The sequence below is a fragment of the Mustelus asterias genome, chromosome 3, assembly GCF_964213995.1.
Source record: "Mustelus asterias chromosome 3, sMusAst1.hap1.1, whole genome shotgun sequence".
In the NCBI taxonomy this organism is placed as follows: Eukaryota; Metazoa; Chordata; class Chondrichthyes; order Carcharhiniformes; family Triakidae; genus Mustelus; species Mustelus asterias.
This window is the reverse complement of record NC_135803.1, coordinates 61,875,906-61,893,172: the sequence shown is the minus strand read 5'-3', so window position 1 is coordinate 61,893,172 and position 17,267 is coordinate 61,875,906. Positions and strand designations below refer to the sequence as shown.

Sequence of the window (17,267 nt, the reverse complement as noted above, 5' to 3'; positions counted from 1 at the left end):
TCTGGGGTTTAAAGGCATAGATTTCAAGGCTGTTTCATAAAATACCTACAGTGCAGAAGGAGGCCATTCGGCCCATCGAGCCTGTACTGACAACAATCCCACTCTGGCCCTATCTCTGCAACCCCACATATTTACCCTACTAATCCCCCTGACATCCCCCTAACACTAAGGAGCAATTTAGCTTGGCCAATCAACCTAACCCACACATTGTTTGGACTGTGGGAAGAAACTGGAGCACCCGGAGGAAACCCACACAGACATGGGGAGAATGTGCAAACTTCACACAGACAGTCACCCAAGTTGGGAATCGAACCTGGGTCCCTGGTGCTGTGAAGCAGCAGTGTTAACCACTGTGCCACTGTGCTATTTCTGCAGCTGGGCTTCGGTGTAGACTGATAATTTCTCCCTGGATCTTGTGATAATAAATTTTTACTTATCGCCAGTTTCAGTCACATAACTAATACTTCTATAGAGCACCCAGAATGGTTTAAAGTTAGAAGCCATTGTTTAATGATGAAGAATTGAGGGTGGGAGTGGGGGGGCGGGGGTAATTTGTTCATGCCCACTTATGATCAACTGGCTTCTACAGCTCTTTGTAATGTTTCAGAATTGTGGCATGGAAGTCTGGAAGTCCATTGATTTTGAATTTTGCATAAACCACAAACAATACCAGATGTGAATTCCATAAATGGGAATGCCCGTCCAAAGGGCAGCTTCTCACCAGTGGCTATTCAATCAGGATCTTCCTGGGGATTTGAGGTAATCTTGTGCAAAGGTCACTTGACCCTTTGCAGCCATCTTAACAACTTTGTTGGCATCCATTTTTAAATAAAAGACAACTCCAGAAGATTGTATACTGATTGCAGCCCATGTATAAAGGTATGAGTAGGGTATACCTTCAATGGGAACGACACCAAACATAGCTGCCATTCTGTTTGTTCACCATATTGTGACCTAAAGCAACTTAGCAACTCGCATCTGGTCTCACTTCAGTAAGTCTTTGCTCGATCCCCGGAGACATTGAAATAGTACATCTAAAGACACAAATATTTGGTCCAGGTGACAGGACGGCGACAACATTATCACACTGCAGTACAGTGCAAATAGATAAAGGTCACTTTGAATCAACATCCATACATGTCAAACTTGATGAAGCAACAAGCATTCGTGAGCCAGAAAGCTATTGATGGAAGACCTAAATTTGTCACGGATAATTTGGACTCTAAATTCATGGAATTGTTTTCCAAAGGCACCAGTGTGATGCTTCACCCACAACTAAGCATGTTGTAAATGTGGTTATTGTGAATTAAATTAATTTAGCCTCAATCTATATGGGGGGAGGGGAGGGGAGGAATTAATCTCATCTTTTAATACCCTCCAAGGCTAACTCAGTGTCAAGACTCATGCAAATAAGGGTCACTTGACTGAGGCGCAGGAAGACACCTAGTGCCCGTTGAACTGACAGGAAGGAGGAAAATGAATTAAATCAGTTTCCCATGTGTAAAGCTAATCAGAAAAGCAATAGCAGGAGCTGCCGTACCAACCTTCAACTGGAGAAAGAATCCCGACCCCACTGTTGGCATTTTTGAGCTGCTATCGTTTAAAAAAATTACATCATAAAATTTCCCTCTCACACTTATGACTTACACAATTTAAAGTGCCATTTCTTCTGAAATGTTTCGTGGCTGGATCCATGTTTAATTGGATATCACAGTAACTTTTTATCACACCTCCCACCCACTTCAAACCTTTTCGAGAACGGTTCTACGAGAAACGCATAGTTTTTTTTTGCTTTCCAAACACCCACCCCCCCCCCTTCTCCCTTTGTTGCTTTGTTCTGAAGTCAAACCTTCCCCGAGACGAGAAGTGATCTGGTTACAGTCTGGCCGTGACAACTCCAATCATTTGCTGAGTTTAATTACACCCATTCTGCATCTGCAATTGCCACTTGCAGAATGATAGTGTGTGTGCAATGCTGCAGAAGCAATCTTCAGAAATACATGGAGAAGCAGTTTCTCAAGTAAGTACATGCCCAGTGTTTCAATCCGAATCGCTGTCCGATTGCCAAGATGCTACTGCTGTTCGTCCAGACTGCGAACGGTGCTGATAAAGTGGCCTGCTTTCAACTTCTGCTAGCCAGTTGTGCTCTTTCAAAAGAAAGCGATATTGGCTTTGTTAAATTAAAATATTAGCTCAAATCTCACCGATGTATTTGGTATAGCTTGTATCCAATGTGTAGCGGATCTCTGCATTTATAAACTTCGCTTCACTGTTGCTTTGTCCATCCAATTTCTCTTTGATCTCTTGTCTGCGGGTTTTCGCTTTCTGTTTAATTGCTGCTCGTAAGTCATCGCTGAATGCCGTTTTAAAGGGGGGCGTTGAACATTTATTCTGCCCCCCGCCCCCATTCAATAAAGAAACATATATTGGGAATCAACATAATGCCATTATTTTTTATATATTTAATATAAAGGAAGTAGGTGAAAATTAGGTTACTGCCCTCGACTGTTTGCCCCCAGGCTGGAGTTTGCAGTCTATTATGGTAACTCCTGCACTGTTGTCCAGGCTTGTATTCTGACCTCGTATAGCTAAATGGCCACAGGCTTATCTTCCCCGCTCTGTGCACAGCAGCAGAAACCTCCAGCGCCAACCCATTAACAAATTGAAGGAACCATGTACATCTTATAAAGACAGGTTGTATCCAGTATCTCTGTGGGACAATAGAACATAGAACATAGAACATAGAACATTACAGCGCAGAACAGGCCCTTCGGCCCACGATGTTGCACCGACCAGTTAAAAAAAAAACTGTGACCCTCCAACCTAAACCAATTTCTTTTCGTCCATGAACCTATCTACGGATCTCTTAAACGCCCCCAAACTAGGCGCATTTACTACTGATGCTGGCAGGGCATTCCAATCCCTCACCACCCTCTGGGTAAAGAACCTACCCCTGACATCGGTTCTATAACTACCCCCCTCAATTTAAAGCCATGCCCCCTCGTGCTGGATTTCTCCATCAGAGGAAAAAGGCTATCACTATCCACCCTATCTAAACCTCTAATCATCTTATATGTTTCAATAAGATCCCCTCTTAGCCGCCGCCTTTCCAGCGAAAACAATCCCAAATCCCTCAGCCTCTCCTCATAGGATCTCCCCTCCATACCAGGCAACATCCTGGTAAACCTCCTCTGCACCCTCTCCAAAGCCTCCACATCCTTCCTGTAATGTGGGGACCAGAACTGCACACAGTACTCCAAGTGCGGCCGCACCAGAGTTGTGTACAGTTGCAACATAACGCTACGACTCCTAAATTCAATCCCCCTACCAATAAACGCCAAGACACCATATGCCTTCTTAACAACCTTATCTACTTGATTCCCAACTTTCAGGGATCTATGCACACATACACCTAGATCCCTCTGCTCCTCCACACTATTCAAAGTCCTCCCGTTAGCCCTATACTCAACACATCTGTTATTCCTACCAAAGTGAATTACCTCACACTTCTCCGCATTAAACTCCATCCGCCACCTCTCGGCCCAACTTTGCAACCTGTCTAAGTCTTCCTGCAAACTACGACACCCTTCCTCACTGTCTACCACACCACCGACTTTGGTGTCATCAGCAAATTTGCTAATCCACCCAACTATACCCTCATCCAGATCATTAATAAATATTACAAACAGCAGTGGCCCCAAAACAGATCCCTGAGGTACACCACTTGTAACCGCACTCCATGATGAATATTTACTATCAACCACCACCCTCTGTTTCCTATCCGCTAGCCAATTCCTGATCCAATTTCCTAGATCACCCCCAATCCCATACATCTGCATTTTCTGCAGAAGCCTACCATGGTGAACCTTATCAAACGCCTTACTAAAATCCATATATACCACGTCCACTGCCTTGCCCCCATCCACCTCCTTGGTCACTTTCTCAAAAAACTCAATAAGGTTAGTAAGGCACGACCTACCTGCCACAAAACCATGCTGACTATCACCTATCAATTCATTACTCTCCAAATAACTATAAATCCTATCCCTTATAATTTTTTCCAACATCTTGCCGACAACAGAAGTGAGACTCACCGGTCTATAATTCCCGGGGAAGTCTCTGTTCCCCTTCTTAAACAATGGGACAACATTCGCTAACCTCCAATCTTCTGGTACTATACCAGAGGCCAACGACGACCTGAAGATCAGAGCCAGAGGCTCTGCAATCACTTCTCTTGCCTCCCAGAGAATCCTTGGATAAATCCCATCCGGACCAGGGGATTTATCTATTTTCAGACCCTCCAGAATATCCTGCACATCCTCCTTATCAACTGTAATACTGTCTATTCTACTCCCCTGCAACCCAGTGTCCTCCTCAGCTATATTCATGTCCCCTTGCGTGAACACCGAAGAGAAATATTGGTTCAATGCTTCACCAATCTCCTCCGGTTCCACACATAACTTCCCTCTGCCATCTATAACTGGCCCTAAACTTGCCCTAACCAACCTTCTGTTCTTGACATACCTATAGAACGCCTTAGGATTCTCTTTAACCCTATCCGCCAAAGTCTTCTCATGTCCCCTTTTAGCCCTTCTAAGCTCGCTCTTCAACTCCCTCTTAGCCAATCTAAAGCTTTCTAGTGCACTACCCGAGTGCTCACGTCTCATCCGAACATAAGCCTCCTTTTTCTTTTTAACCAACAAAGAAACTTTTTTGGTGCACCACGGTTCCCTAGCCCTACCAATTCCTCCTTGCCTGACAGGGACATACCTATCACAGACTCGCAGTAGCTGCTCCTTGAAAAAACTCCACATGTCGGACGTTCCCAGTCCCTGTAATCTCCTAGTCCAACCTATGTTTCCTAATTCTCTCCTAATAGCCTCATAATTACCCTTCCCCCAGCTAAAACCACTGGCCCGAGGTTCATGCCTATCCCTTTCCATCACTAAGGTGAACGTAACCGAATTGTGGTCACTATCACCAAAATGCACACCAACTTCCAAGTCTAGCACCTGGTCTGGCTCATTTCCCAGCACCAGATCCAATATAGCCTCACCTCTAGTTGGCCTGTCTACATACTGAGTCAAAAAACCTTCCTGCACGCTTTGAACAAAAACTGACCCCTCTAACGAGCTAGAGCTATAACAATTCCAGTCAATATTAGTCAAGTTAAAATCCCCCATAACAATTGCCCTATTACTTTCACTCCTAAGCAGGATTGACTCCGCAATCCTTTCCTCAACCTCTCTAGAACTTTTAGGAGGTCTATAAAAGACTCCCAACAGGGTGACCTCTCCTCTCCTATTTCTAATCTCCGCCCATACTACCTCAACAGATAAGTCCTCATCAAACCTCCTCTCTGACACTGTGATACAATCTCTGACCAATAATGCTACCCCTCCCCCTCTTCTACCTCCTTCCCTACTTCGACTAAAACATTTGAACCCCGGGACCTGCAGCATCCATTCCTGCCCCTGCTCTATCCATGTCTCTGAAATAGCCACAACATCGAAGTCCCAGGTACTGATCCACGCTGCAAGTTCACCCACTTTATTGCGAATACTCCTGGCATTGAAGTATACACATTTCAAACCCTGCTCCACCCCACCTCTGCAATGCCGTGCATTGCAGTCCCCATCCATGCATCCCTCACTTTCAGCCCCACTACTCAGGATCCCTCCCCCCCCCCGAATCAGTTTAAACCTCCCTGCATGGCCTTAGCAAATTTACCCCCCAGGATATTGGTCCCCTTCTGATTAAGGTGTAGACCATCCTTCTCATAGAGGTCACACCTTCCCCAGTACGAGCCCCAATTGCTTAAGTACCTGAACCCCTCCCTCCTGCACCATCCCCTCAGCCATGAATTCAAACCTTCCCTCTCCCTATTCCTCTCTAAACTATCCCGTGGTACAGGCAAGAGTCCAGAGATAACCACTCTGTCAGTCTTGGCCTTTAGTTTCCACCCCAACTCCATAAATCCCTGCCTAATATCCCCTTCCCCTATCCTCCCTATGTCGTGTGTCCCCACATGTACAATAACTTGTGGTTTATCTCCCTCCCCCCTAAGAGTCCTGAATACCCTGTCAGACACATCCCGGACCCCAGCCCCTGGTAGGCAACACACCAACCCTGAGTCCCTACCTTTAGTTCCGACCCTCCTATCTGTCCCCTTAATTGTGGAGTCCCCAATCACAAGGCCCAGTCTTTTACAGCCCCTAACCACCTGAGCTTTCTCACTCGGCTCACCCCCAGAGATCTGCTCTCTATGCTCAGTTGATTCCTCCTCAACTGTAGCCTCCAGCACCGAAAACCTATTATGGAGGGGAACCGCCCCAGGGGATTGTCTTCCCGATTGCTTCTTACCCCTCCTCCTGGCATTGACCCAAGCCTCATTTCTACAATACAACCCTAAATTTAGGAACTTGCAGTTTAATTGTTTACATTGAATAAAATCCACTCATTTATTCAACCTTATGTTCTACTTCATTCCCAAATATTAGTAGCTGCTGAAGTGCAGTAACATGAAAGCTCAGGTAAAGTTATAATGCAGTGAAAATTGGGAAAATCCTCCTTTATCTGCATTATCAGGCGACCATTGGTAGAGGCAGGAACCTTCACAGCATTTAAGAAGCATTTAAATGAGCACTTGAAATGCCATAGCATACAAGGCTATGGACCAAGTGCTGGAAAATGGGATTAGATGGCCAGTGCAGAGACGATGGGCCGAAGGGCCTCTTTCTGAGCTATAAAACTCCAAGGGGCGAATTTTCCCGTTCTGCCCGCCATGGGAATCGTGGCAAGCGAAGGTTGGAGCATGGAAAGGTCCGTTGACCTCGGACGGGATTTTCCGGTTTTGGGGGGAGCGTGGTTGTAAAATCCCGCTCTATGACTCCATGACCACCAGGTTTGAAAGAGGTGAAACTGCACCTGCAAAATCTGAGTATTTTGCTGAGGAAAATAACGTTTTTTTTGTAAATCCAATGCAGCTTATTTGTGAATGCATGTTTATATCTAGGCTATATTGAAAATGCTGGATATGAAATTAAGTTCAGTAACATTTAGGAATTAAAATGTCTGCTGGAGATGTACAGGGAGACAGATCATGCACACATTGATTTGACACCAGTGCTGCCATTTTGGAATATCATATTCTGATCGATGCCACTCTCTTGAAGCTCACACAGCTGGACATGCATTAAACAGCATGAAGGATGTGGATTTCATCCACCGGTGGTTGAAATGATTGTGCAAGCATTTTCTGCTTCAAAAGTTGTGTCAAGTTGCAGGAATTGGTGTGGCAGATGTTGAAGGTCGTTGTTCTGACTTTAGGCTTCTGCACAAACTAATTGCCCTCAAACATGGTGCACGTCTCAGCCTTCCCTTTGGAATACAACATGACCTGGAGAATGAATGGAGGCCACACAGACTAGGACAAGCTGCTGAAAGGGGGAAGGGAGAAGAGGCCATATCCACGCAGGGTGCTCAAGGAGCAATTCTCCTATCTGAACCTTAACAGGGAACACTGAGCGGAATTTTACACTCTGTGCACAGAGTACAGGCTGTGGCAAGAAAACCGGCGTGCAGTTCTCCAGCTGCAAAGCTGATGTTTCTCTCCAGGTTCTCTAATACTTTGTACACAAAAAATCTGGGGGCTTGGTCTTTGCTGCCACGCTGGAGGGGAAGGGCCTGATAGAACCAGCGATGCCGGCTCCACCGAGTTTGGGGCAGAGTTTTTAAATGGCAAACCATCCCTACTCCTCACAAGCATTGAGGCAACCCCTCCACATGCACCGGGCAAACCTCCCACACATAACGGGAAGCCTCCCCCCCCCCCCCTCCACAATGGATATACCCAGAGAAGAGGGCCTACCCCTGGCACTGGGCTCTGGCATTGCCACACTTACTCTCTTTCTAGGGTCTATACTTATCTTTGCACTGCTAGCAGGTTCCCCTTAACTGCTTCACGTTTTTGAATACCTATTGTAAACCTCGCTGATGTGACGCCACGTTGGCAAGGCAAGAATTTGTTTTGTGGGGAGGAGCTATTGCTGGGGAAGGCCTTCAAGTGTAGGTAAATTTATTTAATGGATTTAAATGAGGTTCCCACCCAGAAGGTTTTGCTGCCGACGATGGCCAGGGAAAATCAGAGAGCAAGATCTGGCTGCTGAGATTCTGGTTCCCGAAGTCTCGTGTGACTTCCCATCAGTGTGGCCATTTTCACCCCATGACGAATACTGACAGAAAATCCCCCCTCTCCCAATGTGTGAGGCATCTACATTTCAGTAAAATGCCCCTATTAAAATCTGCTACCTGCTGCAGCCACCACTGCAACCTCGGAGCAGGTCAAGCAGCATTGCCAGTTACCATGCATCTAACTATGACATTGAGCCTTTACAAGTCTGGTTCCATCCAGGCTGGAGGTGCTAGTAACGTCTCAGTTTGCTGTCCACTTATATAACGTTTGTCACTGAGACTCGTATCAAAAGAGAACTAATTACATTTCATTCTCCCTTGACAGAGACAAGCAGGTGGACCCAGCACCAGGGTTTGCCAGGATTTAAGGATTCTCCATGGTGTAGGGTATCATTGACTGCACTCACATTGTTGAGTGGATTTTCCATGTCAACTCTGCCATGTAGTGGAACCAATAGTGTTTCTATTCCCTCAGTGAGCAGCTGGTGTGCAACCATACACAGCATGTCATGGAAGTTGGTGCCTATTATTCTGGCAGCACTCATGACACCTTCAATCTGTGGCCGTCTGCTGTACCACATGCATTTGAACCACCGATACAAACTACACAGTGGCTACAGGACATCAAGGGCTTTGCACTGCTGCCAAGGCCCATGACTCTGCTTTGCAAAGAACTCAAACCTAGGCAGCATGCTGTGCTAAGACCATGTCAAGTGTGAGCCACGCTTCCACAAGAAAGGTGAGAGAGAACACCATCAGTGTGTCTAAGCAGTAAATCCGTCGCTTTAAACTGCTCTGAAGGAATGCAGCACACAGTTAACGAGGTATGGTGGTCTGCTGCAAGATGCCCAACCTTGCCATCATCATGAGGGCACAGAGCCCACCACCAGTTACTAGATGAACAGCTGAGGAGCAGGTGAATGAGGGCGGGTGGAGGGGGGTGGAGAGGCAGTAACCTAGGCAGTGTCTTTCTGCTCTATGCAGGGCTAGAGTGTGATGTCAGTAATTACAATGTAAATCCCTCAGGCAGCTACAGACACACTCTAGCTTTTACCTGTTGCTGACTATCACATTGTCCTGGTGTCCATGGTGCAAAAATAAAAGCCAGCGCAAAATAAACACTGCAAACAAAGTTTATAAATGAAATTATGCCATATTGCACACAAAATTAAACTAATTTACTGCCTGTCTTCCATGTTTCATGTTCCTTTGTCTGGTCTATTGCTCCTGCAAGGTGTCTCCTCAGTGCCTGCAACATGGCTCATGGATAGCTGCAGTCTTTCCGTGAGGAGACGGCTGACTTTGGAGGATGACCTCAAGCAGCTCTAAGTCCAGAAGGCCTGGCTTCAGACTAGCACCATCTCGGCATGGGCAGCTGCAGTCTGACAGGCAGCAGTAAGGTGGAGTGGCAGGGCGAGAGGAGAAATGCTGTCATCCAACATGTCGTTGCGCTATGGATCCACTGCCACTCCCTGGCACAGTTGGAGAACAAATTTCTGGACTGCTGTGATGCCCTGCAGGGCAAAGACCATTTCCAAACTGTGAGCAAAATCTTGTGCCAGGCTAGTGCCCGCGAATCCTTCAAGATCCTTGACATTGAACTTTCTGGCAAGCTTCCAAATATACCAAACATTTTGTTGTGTGCGTCCATTAGCCTTCTGCTGTATGCTGCCCCAGCTAATAAATCAGAAGCTGTTGTGAGATGAGAGGGAGTGGAATGAATAAAAGAGAATTAGTATGAAGATGTAATAATCTTCAATGTTTTCAGAGCTGCCATTGGCACAGACTTAACAATGATGGCCAGCACTAGGTCCTCCATGGGGTTAAGACATTCAGATGTCTCCTGTGGTTAGGTGCTACTGAGTCTGGCCATGTGCCACCTCATCCTGCAAGAGGGAAATTTGTCAGATATGTGAACAATGCCTTGCTGGGGTTTACAATGTTAGATAGGCATCAGGAGCACTCAAATTTCCCTTCGGGCTTTTACAAATGCGGTTTGGCTTAAGGGGGTAATGATTTCCCCAATTTGGTAACAGTGGGGATGGATTAGTCCCCAGTCTGTCCTCTGTCCTTCAGGACCGTTGCTCATTGGTGGCTGGCTAACTTCTGCTGGCCTGCCCTGTGGCTCTCCAGCTAGGTGAGGCATCTCTCTCACTATCTGTTTGTCTGTTTTGGAACTTTTCTGGACCCTGTTTAACTATGAAAAGAAAACGTCTATCAACCCAATATCTGAAACAGTCACTCCATCTTTTTTTAATTCCGTGGGTCCTTCCTTGACCTTTTAATTCTACTGGTCTGGTTTTGGCCCCCTTAACTCTCTTGGGTTCTATCATGACCCCTTTTACCTGGGCTGACCTGGTCACAGCCTCTTTTGACCCAAGTGGTTTCTCCTGAGCCACTTCAGTTCCCACCGGCCCCAGAGTTTGGTCTGGTTTGTTTCTTGTATAATGAGCTCTATCCCTTATTCCCAGTGTAACTGACTGTGTAAAAAAACACTCTACCGACAGCTGCCGCTTTCCTTTTGCAACCTATTGGACTGTTTCTTTAACTCCTTGTACTTTTTATTCAGCTGGAAAGCAAACACAAGTGCACCATTGGCCAAATAATTCCAGCCCTTAGTGGGTGGAATTTTACTGCCCAGTAATGGCAAGGCGGGTCTGGAAAATGCAACAAACTATTCAAAAGTCCATTGACATCGGCAGGACTGGAAAATCCCACTTGTGGGAGAAGCCAGAAAATTCAGCCCAATCTTTTGGAGCCTCATAGAAAACCTATCAAAGGTACATTCGTAATCCCCATCATGTTCTTCCACAGCTTTGAGGACATTTCTCACTCCTGGCGAGCATGTTTTCTCAGTTAGACACTCTCAGTCATTCCCTCGCATATGGCGGTGCCATTGTGACTTCTGGCTTATGCTCAATAACCACTCCACATGCATTTAACTGCAGCCTGCAGCATCTCAAATTTCAAGCCAATGATACCTCAACTGTGGATATCACAGATTTGGGTTTAGGAGTCACAGATACCTAAGATAGGCAGTCTCATATTGGTAAGTAATTTTAAGGTAGTCTATTAAGTCTATTAAGAAGCAATGTCTAGATCATAGAATCATAGAAATCCTACAGTGCAGAAAGAGGCCATTGGGCCCATCGAGTCTGCACCGATCACAATCCCACCCAGGCCCTACCCCCCTATCCCTACATATTTACCCACTAAGCCCTCTAACCTACGCATCTCAGGACACGAAGGGGCAATTTTTTTAGCACGGCCAATCAACCTAACCCGCACATCTTTGGACTGTGGGAGGAAACCAGAGCACCCAGAGGAAACCCACGCAGACACGAGGAGAATGTGCAAACTCCACACAGACAGTGACCCAAGCTGGGAATTGAACCCAGGTCCCCGGAGCTGTGAAGCAGCAGCGCTAACCACTGTGCTACCGTGCCGCCCCACTGTAATGTGATACATTAGCTGCATGGACAGGACAAGTATACAAACAATGACAGGAAAAGTATACAATCTGTGACGGTTAAGAGTAATTCACTGATCCCAGAGGATGGACCAACAGTTGACAAAGAATGATCTCAGTAACTTGTGATGACAGCTTTCAGCTCTCTAACTGAAACAATATGGAATTCTTTGCTGTTTTTCCTCCATCCTCCCCAGTCTATTTCCCATCTGAAGGCGGCAGCTGTCTATCAAAGACTGTCCCTGTCTCCGAGCACTTGTTAATATACATTGGGCAGTATTTTTCTGACGTGCTCCCTGCCCACCCGCCACTCCCCTCCATGGGATGTTCTGTGTTGGCAAAGGTGGCCCATCATTAGCTGGCGATGGGATCTTCAAGTCTTCTAGTCCCGCTGCTGTCAATGGTATTTCCCATTGTTCCCAACTTCCGCTGCCGGGGAACCCGCCGCGGGGGCTTGCTATTGGCAGGACTGGATGATTCTGCTGGCGGGAATGGTCAGAAAATCCCACTCTTTACTTCTGGGGACTGATGGGTTACCCTATGTCAATCACTCATTTGAAGCTTCCTATCCAATGGATATAGGACAGGTACCCAAACTGCCAGGATGGTCACCTCCCCCGCCATTGTCCATCACTTAGGTCAAGGCCATTTTTTAGTTTATCTCATGCTGAGGGTCATTTGATAACCATTTCCAGCCACTTGGATAAAAGGATACACAAGGCTTCAGAAGATTTCCTGCTATCAATTCAGGAATGCGTTCATCTTTGTTTTGCCTCAGTCCTTGGCTGCTAAGAATATTTTTTTCTGAAGAGAGACTTGCCCAAATTTTCTCCTGTTTTCTAACCATTGCAAAATAGAATACAAGTACTGGGAATTTTACACGTGAAATATGAAATACTGACCTGTATTGGTCAATAGTTTCACCATGGAATCATGGGAATTTATGACATAGAGGAGGTCATTCAGCCCATCATCCCTGTGTCAGTTGACAAAGAGCTATTCACCTTAGCCTCACTTCCAGTCCTTAATCCGTAGAGCCTGGAGTAGACATTGCACCAAGTACATATTCAAATACCTTTTAAATGTGATTCAGTGTTTCTTCTTGTACTATTCTTTCGGATAGTGAGTTTTTCATCCTCAATATCCTCCTCAATTTCCCTCGTATCCTGCTACCAATTAAATTCTGCGTGGGTTTCCTCGGGTGCTCGGGTTTTCTCCCACTGTCCAAAAAACATGCAGGTTAGATGCATTGGCCATGCTAAATTCTCCCTCATTGTACCTGAACAGGCGACTTGAAGATTTTCAAAGTAACTTCATTGCAATGTTAATGTAAGCCTACTTATGACACCAATAAAATTTTAAAAAAGTATTCCATCACAATCCTGATTTGTGCCTTGTAGATGGTGGACAGGCTTTGGGGAGTCAGGAGGTGAGTTACTTGCCACAATATTTCCAGTCTTGACCTATTGTTGTAGCCACAGTATTTATATGGCTGATCCAGTTAAATTTCTGGTCAATCTGCAGGATGTTGATAGTGGGAGATAAAATGATGATAATGTCATTGAATGTCAAAAGGATATGCTTCGATTCTCACTTGTTGGAAATGGCCTTTACCTGGCACTTATGTTGTGCAAATATCACGTGGCACTAATCAGCCCAACCCTGAATATTGTCTAGGTCTTTCTGCATATGGCATTATCTGAGGAGTTGTGAATGGGGCTGAAAACATTACAATGATAAGTGAACATTCACACTTCTGGGCTGGAATATTCTGCTCTCGAGTCTAGGTTTAGTGATAGGAGCAGAAGTAGGAATGACTTCCACAGGGGGTTGGAATGGCTGATCATGCATTAATGTACAATATTCAGCTCATTATGGTGGCGTTCACGAGGAGCTCGGCGAATCTCGTAATGGGGACAGGTAATAGGTCACCATTTCCACCATTATCTCATGGGGTCAAAGGTCCCAGTACCATATTTGATGGGTATCCAGACAGACATTCACTTACCGCTTGCCTGAAGCACTGGATTATTGGTCCACAATTGTTTATTTTATTCATTCAAGAGAATTGGGCGTATAGCCCATCTTTAGTGGCACTTGAAGTGAGTGGCTTGTTCAGCATTTCAGAGGGCATTTGAGTCAACTACATTGCTGTGGGTCTGGAGTCACATGTAGGCCAGATTAGGTGAGGGCAGCAGATTTCCTTTGCTAAGGGGCATTAGTGAACCAGATGGGTTTTTACGACAATCGGCAATAGTTTGATGGTCACCATTAGATTTTTAATTCCAGATTTTTATTGAATCCAAATTTTGCCATCTGCTATGGTGGGATTCAAACCTGGGTCCCCAGAGTAGTACCCGGGGTCTCCGGATTACTATTCCAGTGACAATGCCACTATGGCACCACCTTCCAGAGCAGACAACATGTGGCCCTGAAATTCAGCAACACCTCCCTGGAGACTCTCCTTTAGGATATCCGGGAAAGCTGGGAAGTAATGTTTCTCTGTGGTGGCAGCAAGAGCCTCTTCCGTCTGGCCACAGTGGCCTGGGTGAAGGTCTCAATGGAGGTTAGCGCCCATGGGGCCCACCAAGGAACTGCCCAGCAGTGGAGGAAGAGGATGAACTTCCTTCTGCGCTCTCCCAAGGTAAGTGCACTGTCTACTCACTGCAAACTGACACAGAGGATGGGCATCAGGCAGTCTTAGGTGTGCAAGTGCACATTGATATCAGAGAGGAGTTTGGGTTGCAGGGCTCAGCAGCAGATGGGATAAGTGCACTAAATGTGTGCCAAGCACTTCATGCTCCCATTGTTCTATTTTTGCAGGACATCCAGCTTGTTAATCACTTACTGGGGAGAGCTCAGCAGCTGGCATGGGCATGTATGCTCCTGACTTGCTCATGGAATCATTGGCGTCACAATCAATCCTTCTGTCTGTCTTCAGGACAAAAACAACTACAATAAGAGGGTGTGGGCCATGACCGGAGGTGACGTTCTGGGCGTTTGAGTCCTCACCCATTCCAGATCCAGCAAGAAAAGGGGAGGCCCACAATGGAGACCAGCCAAAGCTCCATTTGCAACCCCACCTCCGAGGAGGATGTCTCAGAAGCCTCAGAAGATGTACCATCATGGCATTCACCCACACCCCTCCACCAGCGGAGATACAGTCTCCTTGGTGGTTGCACATTCTAGAGTAGGCTCAGGGTCACAATCTGGTGAGAATGTCACAGACACAGGTTCACCGCTGGTGGAAGAAGTGACAGCTGAGGTCTCAGACACTCGGAGGACCTCTGGAGACCAGGATCCTGCTGAGCCTCAGGGAGTCAGGGAGGTGCCATCAGGCAGTAATAGAGAGGAGCACCAGCTACATACCCTACATACCAGCTACATACCCTGCGGTTTTTATCCTAGCACACTCCAATTGTGCCCTAGTTAATGTTACCTAAAAAACCTAACACTTCCTCCCTTGTAATGGAGATTCTCTCTTAACGGGTCAACACCTCCCTCTGAGACACTCCCAGTCAACAAGTCCCTCTCCTTTGTGAATACCGATGCAAAGTATTCATTTAGGATGTCCCCTATTCCCTTGGGTTCTAAGCATAATTCCCCTCCTTTGCCCCTGAGAGGTCCGACTTTTTCCCTGACAACTCTTTTGTTCCTAACATATGAATAAAATGCCTTAGGATTCTCCTTAATCCTGTCTGCTAAGAACATTTCATGACCTCTTTTTGCCCGTCTAACTCCCCGTTTGAGTTCTTTCCTCTCACTGTATTCCTCCAGAGTTCCATCTGTTTTCATTTGCTTGGACCTAACGTACGCCTCTCTTTCCTTTTTGATCAGATCCTCAATTTCCCTGGTTATCCACGGCTCTCGAATCCTACCTTTCCTATCTTTCCTTTTTACAGGCACATGCCTGTCCTGCAGCCTTATCAACTGTTCCTTAAAAGACTCCCACATGCCAGACGTGGACTTACCCCCGAACAGCCTCTCCCAATCAATGGCCACCAATTCCTGCCTAATCCGGCTATAGTTAGCCATTCCCCAATTTAGCACCCTACCCTTAGGACAATACTCGTCCTTGTCCATTACTATCCTAAAGCTAACAGAATTGTGGTCACTATTTGCCACATGTTCCCCTACCGAAACTTTGACGACCTGACCGGGCTCATTTCCCAGAACTAGGTCCAGTATAGTCCCCTCTCTAGTTGGGCTATCTACATACTGTTCCAAAGAACTTTCCAGTACGCATTTTACAAATTCCTCCCCATCCAGACCCCCAGCCCTAAGCACTTTCCAGTCTATACCAGGGAAATTGAAGGCTCCCACTACAACAACCCTATTTTGTCTGCACATATCCAGAATCTCCTGACATATCCGTTCCTCCACTTCCCGTGGGCTTTTGGGTGGCCTGTCGTATACCCCCAGCATAGTGATTGCACCTTTCCTGTTTCTGACCTCCACCCACAGCGACTCATTGCATGACCCCTCTAAATTGTCCACCCTCTGCACCGCTGTAATATGCTCCCTAACTAATACCGCTACTCCCCCACCTTTTTTAGCCCCTCCTCCGTCTCGCCTAAAACACTTATACCCCGGAATATTCAGCTGCCATATTCAGCTGTTCTTCTTTTAACCATGTCTCCGTCACCGCAACCACATCCAAATTCCGTGTAAGCATTAAGGCCCTAAGTTCGTCTGTCTTACCCGTTACGCTCCTCGCATTGAAGCAGATGCACTCCAGACCTCCAGGCCCACTCAGGTCATCCTGCTCCGGAATGCTCTTCTTCTTAGCTAGCCTTGCCCTCGACCCCAGCCTCAGTACTTACTGACCTACTGTTTTGATCCCCACCCCCCTGCCACACTAGTTTAAACCCTGCCGAAACACTCTAGCAAAACTCCCAGCCAGGATATTTGCGCCCTTCCAGTTAAGGTATAACCCATCCTTTCCGTACAGGTGCCATCCTCTCTTGAAGACTTCCCAATGATCTATGAATTTGAAACCCTCCCTGTTGCACCAGTCCTTTAGCCACGTGTTCAATTGTAGAATCTCCCTGTTCCTGGCCTCACTAGGCACTGGGAGCGGTCCAAAGATTGCTACCCTAAAGGCCTTATTTTTTATCTTAGCACCCATCTCCCTGAATTGCTCTCGTATGACCCCCCCTGCTCTTTCTATCTACGTCATTTTCACCAATGTGTACAATTACATCTGTTTGATTACCTTCCCTTTTTAATATGCTTCCTACCCTCTCGGAGACATCCAGTACCCCGGCACCAGGGAGGCAGACTACTATCCTGGAGTCTCGTTCGCGCCTGCAGAACCGCCCGTCCGTGCCTCTAACCATCGCATCCCCCACCACTATTTCTCTCCTAATCCCCTTCTTTCCCTTCTGGGCCTCTGAGCATGTCTCTGTGCAGGCGATCTGGTCTTCATGGCTTACCCCTGGAGGGTCATCCCCCTCCACAGAATCCAAAACAATATACCTATTTTGGAGGGCAACCACAGGGGATCCCTCCACTGACTGCTCACTCCCTTCCCCTCTCCCATCTGTTGGAAAAAAAAACAACCTTCCTTGCCTCCGCCTGTTTTCGCCGAAGCCCTGTAAGCCAA

General features: G+C 46.5%; 1 protein-coding gene across 5 annotated transcripts in view; it reads left to right on the top strand.

The window, feature by feature from the left end:
* Window positions 1–17,267, top strand: part of LOC144491351 (beta-galactoside alpha-2,6-sialyltransferase 1-like) — a 146,153-nt gene that overhangs the window by 29,387 nt on the left and 99,499 nt on the right. The window contains exon 1 of one of the 5 annotated variants that reach the window (XM_078209042.1): window positions 1,837–2,020. The exons of 2 other annotated variants lie outside the window; for them this stretch is intronic. The gene's annotated coding sequence lies outside the window, so the exon portion shown is untranslated. Of the gene's footprint in view, window positions 1–1,836; window positions 2,021–17,267 lie in introns of those variants that run through there. 2 more of the 5 variants (XM_078209038.1, XM_078209039.1) reach the window with 2 other exon arrangements.